Source organism: Lithobates pipiens, unplaced genomic scaffold (genome assembly GCF_037356315.1).
Source record: "Lithobates pipiens isolate NorthernLeopardFrog02 unplaced genomic scaffold, aLitPip1_a1.2 Scaffold_10, whole genome shotgun sequence".
NCBI lineage: Eukaryota > Metazoa > Chordata > Amphibia > Anura > Ranidae > Lithobates > Lithobates pipiens.
Genome location: NW_027507686.1, coordinates 26,036,091 through 26,049,693, shown reverse-complemented (window position 1 = coordinate 26,049,693; position 13,603 = coordinate 26,036,091). Strand labels below are relative to the sequence as shown.

Genomic DNA, 13,603 nt, shown 5'->3' with positions numbered 1-13,603 from the left:
ACACACACACACACACGGCTGTATGTACAAACAAACACACACACGCTGCTATATGTACAAACAAACACACACACTCTATACCCTTTTAAAGGAACCAACACACCAATGTAACAAAACACACCAATGTATGCAGACACATCCGCAAACACTGCAACATGCTAAAACACTAAAGCACACAGATACACAATGCAATACAATGTTATGCAAACATAGAATTATTTATACATGTCTAACCTTTATTGAAAACATCCCAAAATCCTTTTTCCCTTTACAGCTGTCCCTAATTTTTGCCCAGATTAAAATATAAAAATAAATACACTATTACATTGTTTAATTGAGTATTTATTGCTTGCTATATTGGATCACACCCTGTAAACAATTACAGTGCATATTTATTAAGTGCAAATATTGGATATCAGAAAGTAGTGATGTCATAGCAGCCAGTCCAATAAATATTTTATTTATTTATTTATTTGTTATTTACAAACATGATGGAATTTGATCACTTGGGGCTATATGAAATGCTGACAAAGTTAATGGTAACAATTTAAAGAAATGAAAATGTTCTTTTTACAGTATACTATACTTAAAACTAATGTATTCTGATTTGTTATGTTGGTGAATAATAATAATAATAATACCATAAATAATGGAAAGGATAAAAATATAATAAATAATAGTAATAATAATAACAACATTATTATTACAATTATTATTATTATTAGTAGAAGTAGTAGCAGTAGTAAATGTAGTATTAATTTTAAATTATTATTATTTTTTTTTATTAGTATTAGCATTCAGTTATTAGTAGAAGTAGTAGTAGAAGTAGACGTAATAGTAAATATTATTATTATCAATAAAAATAATGATAATAATAATGTTTGTAATAATAATAATATCATGTCATGCTCTGATTTAGTATTTTATCTTGCTTTCAAGACCAATTTGCCTTGTATTTTTATTCTATTTAGTTAGCCAATAAATGTTATCACTTTCATTAATTAACTAAAGAAATTATTATTTGTTTTTATTAATGTTATTATTATTATTTTGGTTGCCATTAGTATTTTTTTTTATATTTTTAATTAAATTTATAATTACATTTTAAATGTAAATGTTGTTGCTGTTTTTAGAGGTAAACTAATATAAAAATGCACTCCAAAAGCAATCTGTATCTACAACAAAAAAAAAGATATCTTCACTCACCTATTTTCTTTTTTTATTATCCCATGTCAGTTGAGTGTGTCTAATTTTTAATAGAGATTGTGTGATTTATTTATGAGCATAAGCCAAAAAAGCCTTAATATCTGAAATTCATTTTTTTTTTAACTTGGTTGATAAAATGTAATGGTTGGTTTTAGTTATTTAGCCTTTTTTTTTGTATTAATAACATCCTTATAATAAAATATCAGTTGAAAACTATTTGATTCACAGTTTCAATTCTTATTATTAATATTATTACTACTATTATTGCGAATCATCATCAGACTACATTTCTGGAAGGCAGTCCTAAACTTTAGACTAATAGCAGGTTTTTGGTGTTGTTCTAACATCCTAACATGCCCTGAAACCCAAGTTACTCCTGGTAATAAAATCTTTAAAAAATAAAAAATCATAACATTTAAAAAATTGAAGCAACAAATATTTTTAAAATAGATCTAGATTTTAACACATATAAACAATTTTTTTTTTTTTTTTATAAAATATAGACAGTAACCAGTATTGTTTTAAATGAAATCTATAGTTTACATATTTTTTATTTTTTTATTATTATTTTACCAATCAAGGATTTATATATGGTATACAGTCTTGTAGTCAGAGATGTAGATTTATGTATCCCAGGGTGAAGCAATATGTGTATTTACTCCCATCGTAGAAGCTAGAGCGCCATCTTCTGTTCATTTCTGGCATATTTATGCTGAAAAAAAATCCTCTTTAAAAACCTCAAGTCAAGAATGTCAGAGCCACCCAGATTAGTAAACATGTGTCATATCCTGACAGTTACATGAAAGCAGTTTTGGTAAAGAAAACTGCAATATTTTGTCTTCCTGTATGCAATAACTTGCCCTTTTTGGTACCTTATGTTCTGTAATGAGTCCAGCTCATTAAATGTTTTCTGATGACGAGCCAATATTACAGTATGAAGGAGGTCAGCCATGATAGCTCTAAGTAGAGGCAAAATATTTCAAAAGATTTTGTTATACATATTAAACACATTAAAGATGAAAGCCATCAAGCCACATATAAACAATTTTTACTCAACATTGTAAGTTCTTTTTTTTTTTTTTTTACACAAAATTATATTGAGTGTCATTTTTCACAATTCTATATTTGAGGATTAAAATATCACAAGTAATATACTTTATATATTTTAGAAGCTGTACAATATGATGGGATAAACAATGCAGTTTCTAATTAGATCATCTAACTAATAAATTAAAACAAAGAATGTAAAAGATTTCAGAATAAAAGTACATTTCCTTATAATTCTGAATATCCATAGAATTTTATTTCAATTTCAAACCATAAAAAGTATCATTTTCATTCAAGGGTAATGACAAAAAACAACTTTTTGATGCATTAAAATGTGATTATATATATATATATATATATATATATATATATATATATATAATATAATAATATATAATATATATATAATAGTAATAGACACAAAGCATAGCTTTTAAATTTTTAACAATTTCATATATATATATATATATATATATATATATATATATATATATATATATATATATATATATATATATGAAATTGTTAAAAATTTAAAAGCTATGTTTTGTGTCTATTACTATTTTCTTTTTTTCATATAGCTTGTTATTTCTTTTATTACAATTGTTCTGTCAATAATATCAATATCCTAATAAAATATAATATATAATAATAATAATAAATAAAAAAAGGTTTTGGTTTACAATGTGACTTTAATATCACCAATGTGTTTTTATCGTTATTTAAAATAAGTAATAAAATGCTTTTATTGTTTTTCCTCTTTTATCATATCTAGTAATACAATTCTTGTATTGTTTTACCTCTTTTATCATATATACAATACATAATAATATTATGTAATGCAAAAAGCATTGATCACTGAGTTCTTTAAAAAATGAATAAATGAATAGCATTAAAAAATACATTAGATCTAAAAGTATAACCATAGGATACAATAAATAGATTTATATACTGTTAAAATACTATTTATAATATCATTAAAATATGATAATAATAAATGCAATATATCTTCTGCACTTCATTTGAGGTTACAATGTTTTCATTCATTAAAGTACTTAAAATATTTTTTTTCCCTTAGATTATATTATAAGATACAGTTTAAAGTATACTTAGTGTTTTATGTTTTAGGACATAACCAACTGTAAAAATGATTATCTTGGTATATAAAAGTTTCTGGAATAAACAGGGTACACCTAATTTTTTTGGAATATTTAATTTTTTTTCATCAATCAATCAATGGTCTGCATAAAAGGTCAACTTTTAAACATTTGTTTACATATCATTATGGAAATCCGTTTTATTAGTTTTAACCTTAGGAATATTACATTTGTTGTAAAACTGAATAAAGAAAAACACTGCATTTAAATGTAAATGTAATTTAAAAAAATCAAGCTGTGACCACAAATTTGATCAGTATTGCATTTCTTTTATTACAAAATCAGTTAACAATCAGACTCACTTTTTGGATACTCTTTTATGTTTAATGTCTTCTGATACACTGTGCCCCAGGTATATTTATCATATATGTGAGACTGTGGATAATCATTAACTAGGGGATAAAAGAAATAAAAATAAATAAATGTTAAAACCTACAGTAAAAAAAAAAAAAATTAAAATCATAAGACATAAAGGCAACAAAACAGTTTTTAGAAAAAAAAAAAGTATTGAAACAAAAAGTGGTATTAAAGAAATATTTAAAATTGTACTTACAATGAACGTTCCCAGTGCTCTCCCTTGCCTGTCAGCCTCCACACACTCAAGGAAATGTGTTTTCAGAATCAGAAATTAAAGTTTGGAATTTGTCAAAACCGCTCTCTTAGACAAACACAACGCAAACACAAATAGACACATTTCAATCGCCTATTTTTTTTCACCCTGCAGCAGGCAGACTGCGTTTCTAGTACTTAACAAATCCCTTCTATGAAAACACAGCCTCTATAAATCTGCCTTTTTATAGGAGAGCCTTGTTGATGAAATTAAATAATTGGGTAACAAAAACACACTTTGCCTAAATATGGAAGTTGTGTATTTTTTTTTTGCTCGGATGGTGTTATTTTTGCAGTTTTATTATTTACAATGTAAACAGTTGGGTTGTGAAAGCTGTAAAAAAAAAAAAAAAAGAAAAACTTTTCCAGTTTACTAGGAAAATACATTAACCCCCTAATACACCAGGCCACACTCACATCGTAATTGTTACTACATATTTATGAACAAATGGAAATATCTCTAAATATTTTTTTTTTTTCAATGACCCAGGGAAGCTCAATACCTTTCTATGAATAAGTTTATTTGGATACTTTCACAAAAAAAAAAAAAAAAAACTCTTGAGAATGCAGGTCACACTAATTAGGAAATCTTACAGGTTTCTTTTGAATATATTAATGTTTGGAATAATGTTGCAACATGATGTCACCCAAAATATATTATAGGTGCAGCCACGTTGAATAACTTTATGCACCGCAGTGTCCAAAGATTGAAAAGTGTCTACAGTTCCCAACTCCAAGCGGCTTTTTTATAGGGACAAAAATTTGATTAATAATAATATTTATTCATAACAATTGGAGGGTGTCCATTAAATGTTTCCATGACCAATAAACACCCACCATCTGAAGATGAAGTTCTCAGGAATCATTGAATAATTTTACGCATTGAAGTGCCCAAAGATTGAAGAGTGTCTACAGTTTCCGACTCCAAGCCGATGAAAATTGATGTAATAATAATAATATTTATAATTAATAATTGGATGGTGGACAGTGTTTAACTACTTGCCGACCGGCTCACACCGATATACGTCGGCAAAGTAGCACGGGTGCACAAAACAACGTACCCGTATGTCGCTGCATCATCCACAGGAGCGATGTCCGCCGGTGGCCCACAATCGTGGCACAGAGAGGCAGAACGCCTATGTAAACAAGGCATTTCCCTGTTCTGCCTAGTAACATGACCGTGATCTACTGCTCCCAGTGATCGAGAACAGTGTTCTCTGTCATGTTCTAGTAAGCTCACCCCCCCCTACAGTTAGAACATGCTGAGGGAACACAGTTAACCCCTTGATCGCCCCTTAGTGTTTAACCACTTCCCTGCCAGTGACATTTACCCAGTAATCAGTGCATTTTTATAGCACTGATCGCTGTATAACTGCCAATGGTCCCAAAATAGTGTCAAAAGTGTCTGCGCTGTCTGCCGCAATGTCGCAGTCATGATAAAAATCGCAGCTCGCCGCCATTACTAGTAAACAAAAATTATTAATAAAAATGCCATAAATCTATCCCCTATTTTGTACACGCAATACATTTTGCGTAAACCAATTAATATATGCTTATTGGGATTTTTTTTTTACCAAAAATATGTAGAAAAATACACATTGGCCTAAACTGTGGAATAAATTCGTTTTTTTGTATATATTTGGGGGGATATTTATTATAGCATAAAGTAAAAAATATTGTGTTTTTTTTTTTCAAAATTGTCGCTCTTTTTTTTTTGTTTATAGCGCAATAAAAAAAACTGCAGAGGTGATTTGTTTGTGTACAGTGTCGCACGACCACGCAATTGTCAGTTAAAGCGACGCAGTGCCGTATTGCAAAAAAGGGCTTGGTCAGGAAGAAGGTAAATCCTTCCAGGGCTGAAGTGGTTAAATGTTCCCTCGACTAATAAATAAATCTACTGTCTGAAGATCAAGTTCTCTGGAATCTAATAATTTTATGCACTGCAGTGTCCAAAGTCAGAAGAGTGTCTAAAGTTCCTGACTCCAAGCAACTTTTTTTTAAAGAGACAACAATTGAAATAAGAACGAAAATAATTAACACAAATAATTGGATGGTTTCTATCAAACGTTTCTATGACCAATAAATATCCATTTTCTGAAGATAAAAATCTTAAGCATCTCCTTTCTCGCATAGGGTCATCTGCTAACTTCACCCTCTGATCCTTTTTGGGGCAAACAAACCCTTTATCAAAAAATTAAATAAAAATCATCAAAGTTGCAATTTTTTTACAACTCTGAAATTGCAGCAGAAATGTAAAGAATTCATTTTTTTAAAAAACAGTCATATCAATATTGGTCTAAGAAAACGTTTACTCTTCACCAAACCCAATCGTTGAATAATTTTATGCACTGCAGTGTCCAAAAACAGAAGAGTGGCTAAAGTTCCCAACTCCAAGCAACTTTTTTTTTTTAAAGAGACAAAAATTTAAATAATAACGAAAATAATTAACACAAATAATTGAATGGTTTCTATCAAACGTTTCTATGACCAATAAATATCCACCTTCTGAAGATAAAGTTCTTAAGCATCTCCTTTCTCGCATAGGGTCATCTGCTAGCTTCACCCTCTGATCATTTTTTTGGGGCAAAGAAACTCTTTATCAAAAATTTTAATAAAAGCTGCTAATCTTTTACAGCTCTGAAATTGCAGCAGAAATGTAAAGAATTCATTAACAAAAAACAGCCATATCAATATTGGCCTAACATTTACTCTTCACCAAACCCAACATTCAAGACATGTTAGCTTTTAGCGGGATAAAAAATGTTTTTTATTTATTTAGTCTCGAATTGAATAAAAAAAAAAAAAAGTAAAAAAAAAAAAAAAAAAGAAAGATTAAGCTGTTGTAATTACCTGGTCCACAAAAAACATTATTGTTATGCAGACTTATCTTTTTTTTTTTTTTTTGTAGGAGAAAGGCTATCCAGTTTTTAAATAGACATTGTGAAATTACATTCTTGAACAGGATTGTATAAAATCATATTTAATATGTAATAAGTGGACATGATTGTATAAAATCAACAGGCCAGAACAATTCTTCAGTAAAAATAATATTTAATATCTAATACGTGGACATGATTGTATAACAGCAACAGGCCAGAACAATTCTTCAGTAAAAATAATATGTAATACGTGGACATGATTGTATAACAGCAACAGACCAGAACAATTACTCTGTAAAAATAATATTTAATATGTAATACGTGGATATGATTGTATAACAGCATCAGGGCAAAACTATTTTTCAGTAAAAATAATATTTAATATCTAATAAGTGGACATGATTGTATAAAATCAATAGGCCAGAATAATTATTCTGTAAAAAATAATACTTAATATTATTATTGTATTAAGGTTAGTAAATAGCAAAAAATTAAATGACATACCCTTTACCCTACAGATCATGCTTCCCAGATCTCTTGTTTACTGTAATCAAACATGTAACAAAAAGTTTTTCCCCTCCAGACACAACAAATTGCCTGAACAGACATCGCACTAAAAGTGTTACTTTAACATGGTGGCGCTAATGCTGTTTTTACCGCTTTCCGAATATTTGCACGTGACCACACAGGGCCAAATTAAGTCCAAGTGGCCACAGTGGAGGTGAGTATCTGGTCTTGTAATTTTTTCATTGGTTTGTAACCTAATACCCACCTATGTGCTGTTGCTTTACGTTGACACAATCTAACAGACTGTAAAAAAAAAAGAAAAAAAAAAAAAAGAAGAAAAATTTAACTTCTAATATCAATCTGACATGTCAGAAATTTGTGACAACCGTACAAAACAGCGTGCAAAACTGTCGCCCCAAATCAGCCCTAAATCTATCACAAGCTGGGCCTGATAGTTATCGTCTCCAAAAATCTTTGCACATCCTGTGTTGTTCTTAAGCTAAACGTCGCGGTTTTCTAGGGAGCAACATAAAACGACCACATAATCACATAATGTTCAGAAAAACTCTAAATTATAAAGGAACATTTTTGATTCACTGCTATATAATTGAATTTCCCAACCAATCGGTATGAATTTAAATTAAAAAAGGAAAGTTGGAAATTAGTTTTTTTTTTTTTTTTTCCATCTTTCCATGAGATAATTCCCAGTAGCAAGTAAAACCAATAAATAAATTCCTAATGTACGTCTGGAAATAAAACCATCAATTCAAATTTGTGTTAAATCTAAGGCCGCGTACACACGGGCGGACTGTCTGGCCAACTTAGTCCGCCGAAACACATTTCAGCGGACAGTCCGCTCGTGTGTGGGCTTCAGCTGACTTTTTCAGCGTGCAGTCTGGCGGACTAAGTATTTCAGAATTTCCGTAATATTGTCCGTCAGACTTTGGTTTCAGCGGACAATCCGCTCGTCAGTAGGCTAGTTGGACGGACTAAGTATGACGCATGCTCAGAAAGGATTTACACGGCGAAAGGTTGCATTGCTGTGTATTCGACTTCCTATTTCTAGTCCCGTTGTACGTGCTGTACACGTCATCGCGCAAACTTTCGACGGACTGTTTTGCATCCGTGTGTGGTCAAGTCCGTTCATTCAAAAGTAGGATTGTCTGACGGACTAAGTTGGCCAGACAGTCCGCCCGTGTGTACGCGGCTTAAGAGTTTAGAGGATTCTGTCATGATTCCTTGCAGGGTTTTCATAGTGCCCCTGAGTGGGACCACAGCCTCTTTCTAGTCATTCTATGCAATGCAATCTTCACCTCAAGGTGGTTTCTGAAGAGCACTACTTTGGACTACACTTGATGAAAACCTTTGTTATTCTTCAGAAAATGATAGTAGTCTGGCTTTGATATTGAGCCTCTAGGTTCATTACTTTCTGCGTTACCTACCCAGAAGATGGAGATGCAGAAAAAATTATTAACACACACTATATTACCATAAGTATTGGGACATCTGCCTTTACACACACGTGAACTTTAATGGAATCCCAATCTTAGTCCGTAGGGTTCAATATTAAGTTGGCCCCCCCTTTGCAGCTATAACAGCTTCAACTCTTCTGGGAAGGTCGTCCACAAGGTTTAGGAGTGTGTCTATGGGAAGGTTTGACCATTCTTCCAGAAGCACATTTGTGAGGTCAGGCACTGATGTTGGATGGAAAGACCTGGCTCGCAGTTTCCACTCTAATTCATCCCAAAGGAGTTCTGTCGGGTTGAGGTCAGGTCTCTGTGCAGGCCAGTCAAGTTCCTCCACCCCGAACTCGCTCATTCATGTCTTTATGGACCTTGCTTTGTGCACTTGTCTAAATCATTTGGTGGAGGGGGGATTATGGTGTGGGGTTGTTTTTCAGGCCCTTTAGTTCCAGTGAAGGGAACGCTTAAAGCGTCAGCATACCAAGACATTTTGGACAATTTCATGCCCCCAACTTTGGGGGAACAGTTTGGGGATGGCCCCTTCCTGTTCCAACATGACTGCGCACTAGTGCACAAAGCAAGGTCCATAAAGACACGGATGAGTGAGTTTGGGATGGAGGAACTTGACTGACCTGCACATAGTCTTTATCTCAACCCAATAAAACACCTTAGAGATGAATTTGAGCGAAGATTGCAAGCCAGGCCTTCTTGTCCAACATCAGTGCCTGACCTCACAAATGCACTTCTGGAAGAATGGTCAAACCTTCCCATAGACACACTCCTAAACCTTGTGGACAGCCTTCCCAGAAGAGTTGAAGCTGTTATAGCTGCAAAGGGTGGGCCAACTCAATATTGAACTCTACGGACTAAGACTGGGATGCCATTAAAGTTTATGTGCGTGTAAAGGCAGGCGTCCCAATACTTTTGGTACTTTAGTGTATTTGTTTTTGGTACATCTTTCAAAGCTTTGGAGGATCTGAAGGATCAGCATGACAGGCAAATAGCATTTGAAAAATGACATGTTCAATAATGGCAGCCTACATAGTAAAGTTTCCCTTTAGGCCTCATGCACACAGACAATCAAAAACTCAGCTTTTAAAAGCATTTGCTTTTTTTATTTCTGTCTCTAAGCTCCTCTCTATGGTAGCCTATGTGTCCATGCACATATAATCATTTATAGGCAGGAGCGTTTAGAGGCGAAAAGGAAAAGCACCACTAGTACATTTAGGAGAGGAGTGTTTGTATGTAAAAAATGCCTAGAAGTGCATTCATGCGTATTAATTAAAGCACGTTTAGGCATGTTTGTGCGTTTGCACATTAATGCAGTCTAATGGCCAGAATGCATTAATATTCTAGCAGAAGAATACATTAAAGGCAAAAGCACATGAATCATGCAACACACATGCAAAAAGTGTCTTTTTGCATGTGTGTTCCTGCATGTTCCTCCCCTGGAGCAAAGGCAACCTGAGCAACAAAGGAAGTTATTTTCAGTCAAAACCTGCTTAAGAAATAATGAGAAGATCTGTAGATATAGGCAGCTGAAGTTATATATAAATTCAAAATTTTCCTGTACTCACTCCCACTGCATATCTAGTGAACAAGGTTTTTTATTGGTCAGTGAGACTGTTTATCACAATAAATGACTAATAGACAGGATGGAAGGGTGGGCGCCAAGCTTGGTTTTTGCAGAAAGGCCTGTAACTAGCCTATATCTACTTACCCAATACAGTCTACATATGGCTTATCTCGTGTTTTTACCTTGGTGGTCATTCAACAAGAAAGCCAACATATGTTTGAGGTCCCATTTATACTAACATGAGTTACTGTGTTGCAGTTTGAATGGTACCCAAGCTCACTAAGGCAGTGGTTTTCAGCCTCAGTTCCTCGGGTACCCCCAGCAGGCCACGGTTTTGGAATTTCCCTTAGATAAAATAGCTGTCATAAAAACCAAGCTATTGAAATTGATTTAAACCCTGAAAACATTACATATTGGGGATACTTGAGTTTGGGAACCATTGCACTAGAGCAGTGGTCTCCAAACTGCGGCCCCTCACTTGCGTTTATCCGGCCCTCTGGGCATTATTCCCGCACTGACACCAGCAAAAAGGTACCATTATTATTTTAGCACATTTTGCCTTATATTATTTTTTTAAAGACTTTTTAAGTTTATAGGCACGACATTATGATTCCTTGATATATTTAGTAGTGATATTGATTATATATCTGGAGCGCAACACCATTTATTGATTTTTTTTAAAAAGATACCATCCCCTCCACTGACACCAACAGTGAGGAACCATTCCCCTTACTGACACCAATAATGGGTGCAAAGAAGAGAACAGTGAGGTAAACAAACCCCGGGACTTTTAAGGTGTCAAACACAAAATAGATATTCAACATAAAAAAGTTTTTATTACAATGGAATGCACAATACATAGCAAAATAAAATTATCCACATCGAAATTTGTACAGGACAAAACAATTGGTTGAAACAAAAGATACCACTCAACTTGTTTCGCTCATCTGAGCTTCCTCAGGAGTTTAGGTACACTGTATGGTAAGCTAAATGTTGTTTTGAAGTAGACAGTTATTTTGCTAGAGGGATATTCCTCACTGCAGGGGTTGGAAACTATGCAAAGCTATGTTTTATAAAAATCACAGGTCACAAAAGAGTAAATGGGTCTCAATGATCCAGAGGGACATATATCTAATAGCAATCGGTGATCCGAATGGCAGATGGCTAGGGAGAGATGTGCTAATGCAGTGCCTACGAATGGGTGATTTTTCCTTCCACTGACACCAGCAATGGGGCATAATCCCTTCCACTGATGTAAACAATTAGGCATTATTCCACCCATTAATACCAATAATACCAATAATGGTGCATTATTCCGCCTTCCATTGACTATAGGCACTATGTAATTATTTACGCTGGGGCATTTTATACTTCCAGAAGCCACTCCAGCCCCTAAAGTCTGAAGGACAGTAAGCACCGCAATGCATGGCATCTTTACAGTGCGTTATATATTTGAAAAAAAAGGGTCAACGGCAGCCTATTCACTTCAGTGAGGTAGTGAATCCATGTCGCTGGAACCTTAGGTAGATGTTACTTGGTACATGCAGTAGGTTTTGTCAAATCTATACTGATAATGTCCCAATAGGACATCTGGGTGGTTTATGGGCTGCTTCCATACACTGAGGAACTCCCATGGAAACCTTGGGATGTAGATATAATAGTTGCACCAGAAAATTAGGACACCACACCAAAATATTGAAATCCTAAAAAAATCCTTTATTTGAAACATGTAAGGAACATAAAATCCAATGCATTTCAGGGGCCACACTTTATCTGGGTAGACATTTAAAAGAAGCTTGGCCCTGTTCAGCAACTGGTATGTAATTTCTGGCAAGCTTCTTTTGCTAGTGTGGCCCTCAAAACACGTTGGATACTACGCTCACTACATGTTTGGAACAATCGCTTTTTTTGGATTTCAATATTTGGGTGTGGAGCTCCAATCGTCTGCTCCAACTGTTCATTTCAATGAGTCTTCTTAAGGCAACATGCGTCATCGCGTGACATAGCGGGCGTTAACGCACCACAAAAACATGAAAAGGGCTTATTGATATCGAATAACTCCTGTCTCTTCCGTGTATTCCTCAAAATTTTGGAGTACGAACTCTTGCATTTCCAATTTCTAAATCATCAAAGAACCTGTTTCAGAAGCATTTAAGCGTAGTGTCCCCTCCCTGCTACGATAGGCTAATCTCTGGGCGTTCCCTATCAGCTGTTTACGCAATGCGATTCAGCATTTATTTTCAAACAAAGGATCTGAAATGATGAACCGGGTGGATTAGTGCATGATCCGAAGAATAAATAGGCGATAGAAGATTAACAGTGATAGTTCTACCTCATGCCGAGCGGCGCTCCTCAGGATGGCTGGGGCCTGGTGTTGATGTATGCGCTGCATAACAAACCCGGTTTGTTATTTCGACAATGTGTATGCTGGAGAGGTCAGACCTCCTCTGGAATCGGTGCCACTTACAACACATCCCTGCCCCGACCCTCTGGAGGGTCTCAGCGCTTTCGTGGCATGATAAAAATTTTCTCCCTGCGGTGTCCTTGGTGGGAGAGTTCACAAGTTACCATTCGCCAACTCCACCCAATGCTTTAGTTTCAAGTATTAAAAAGTCTAAATGTATCACTATTTTCTTAAAGTGTACTTGTCCTGTTGCAAGATAAGACTAACCTTCGTAATGAGTATTAGATCCCAAAACAAACCAAATTGTTCCTTTTGTAATGCTAACAACTGTGTTAGCAATGCTTAATTTTCAACTTTTTGAATACAAAAAAGGAAGCGTCACATGCCAATAGTGTCCCCAAGGGATCTATTTAAAAAAGAAAAATAGTTGGATGATTGTCACAAGCATTTGCCCAGCCCTCACAAATTCTGACAGTTTTTTTTTTTTTTTTGCTTAAAGGGGTTGTAAAGGTTCGTTTTTTATTTTCTACATAGGTTCCTCTAAGCTAGTGCATTGTTGGTTCACTTACCTTTTCCTTCGATTTCCCTTATAAATGTTTTTTTTCTTTATCTGAAAATCTCACTTCCTGTTTCTCCTCAGTAAACTTCTCACCATTATCCGAGCTGGTGGTTAGTCAGCCAGAACAGCTTACTGAACAGCTTACTGAGGAGGAAAAGGAAGTGAGAAATTCAAACAAAGAAAACAAAGAAAAAAA

At 34.1% G+C, this 13,603-nt stretch overlaps 1 long non-coding RNA gene across 3 annotated transcripts; it reads right to left on the bottom strand.

Moving 5' to 3' along the window:
• Nucleotides 1-797: 797 nt before the first annotated feature.
• LOC143941576 (uncharacterized) lies at nucleotides 798-4,200 on the bottom strand. 3 transcript variants are annotated; one of them, XR_013264277.1, is made up of 4 exons: nucleotides 3,964-4,200; nucleotides 3,713-3,802; nucleotides 2,079-2,165; nucleotides 798-1,918 (listed from the first exon to the last, which is right to left on the bottom strand). It is a non-coding gene; the product is annotated as an uncharacterized LOC143941576 (long non-coding RNA). The 3 variants fall into 3 exon arrangements; XR_013264266.1 differs by having other exon boundaries at nucleotides 798-2,165; XR_013264271.1 differs by lacking the exon at nucleotides 2,079-2,165.
• Between the last annotated feature and the right edge of the window lie 9,403 nt (nucleotides 4,201-13,603).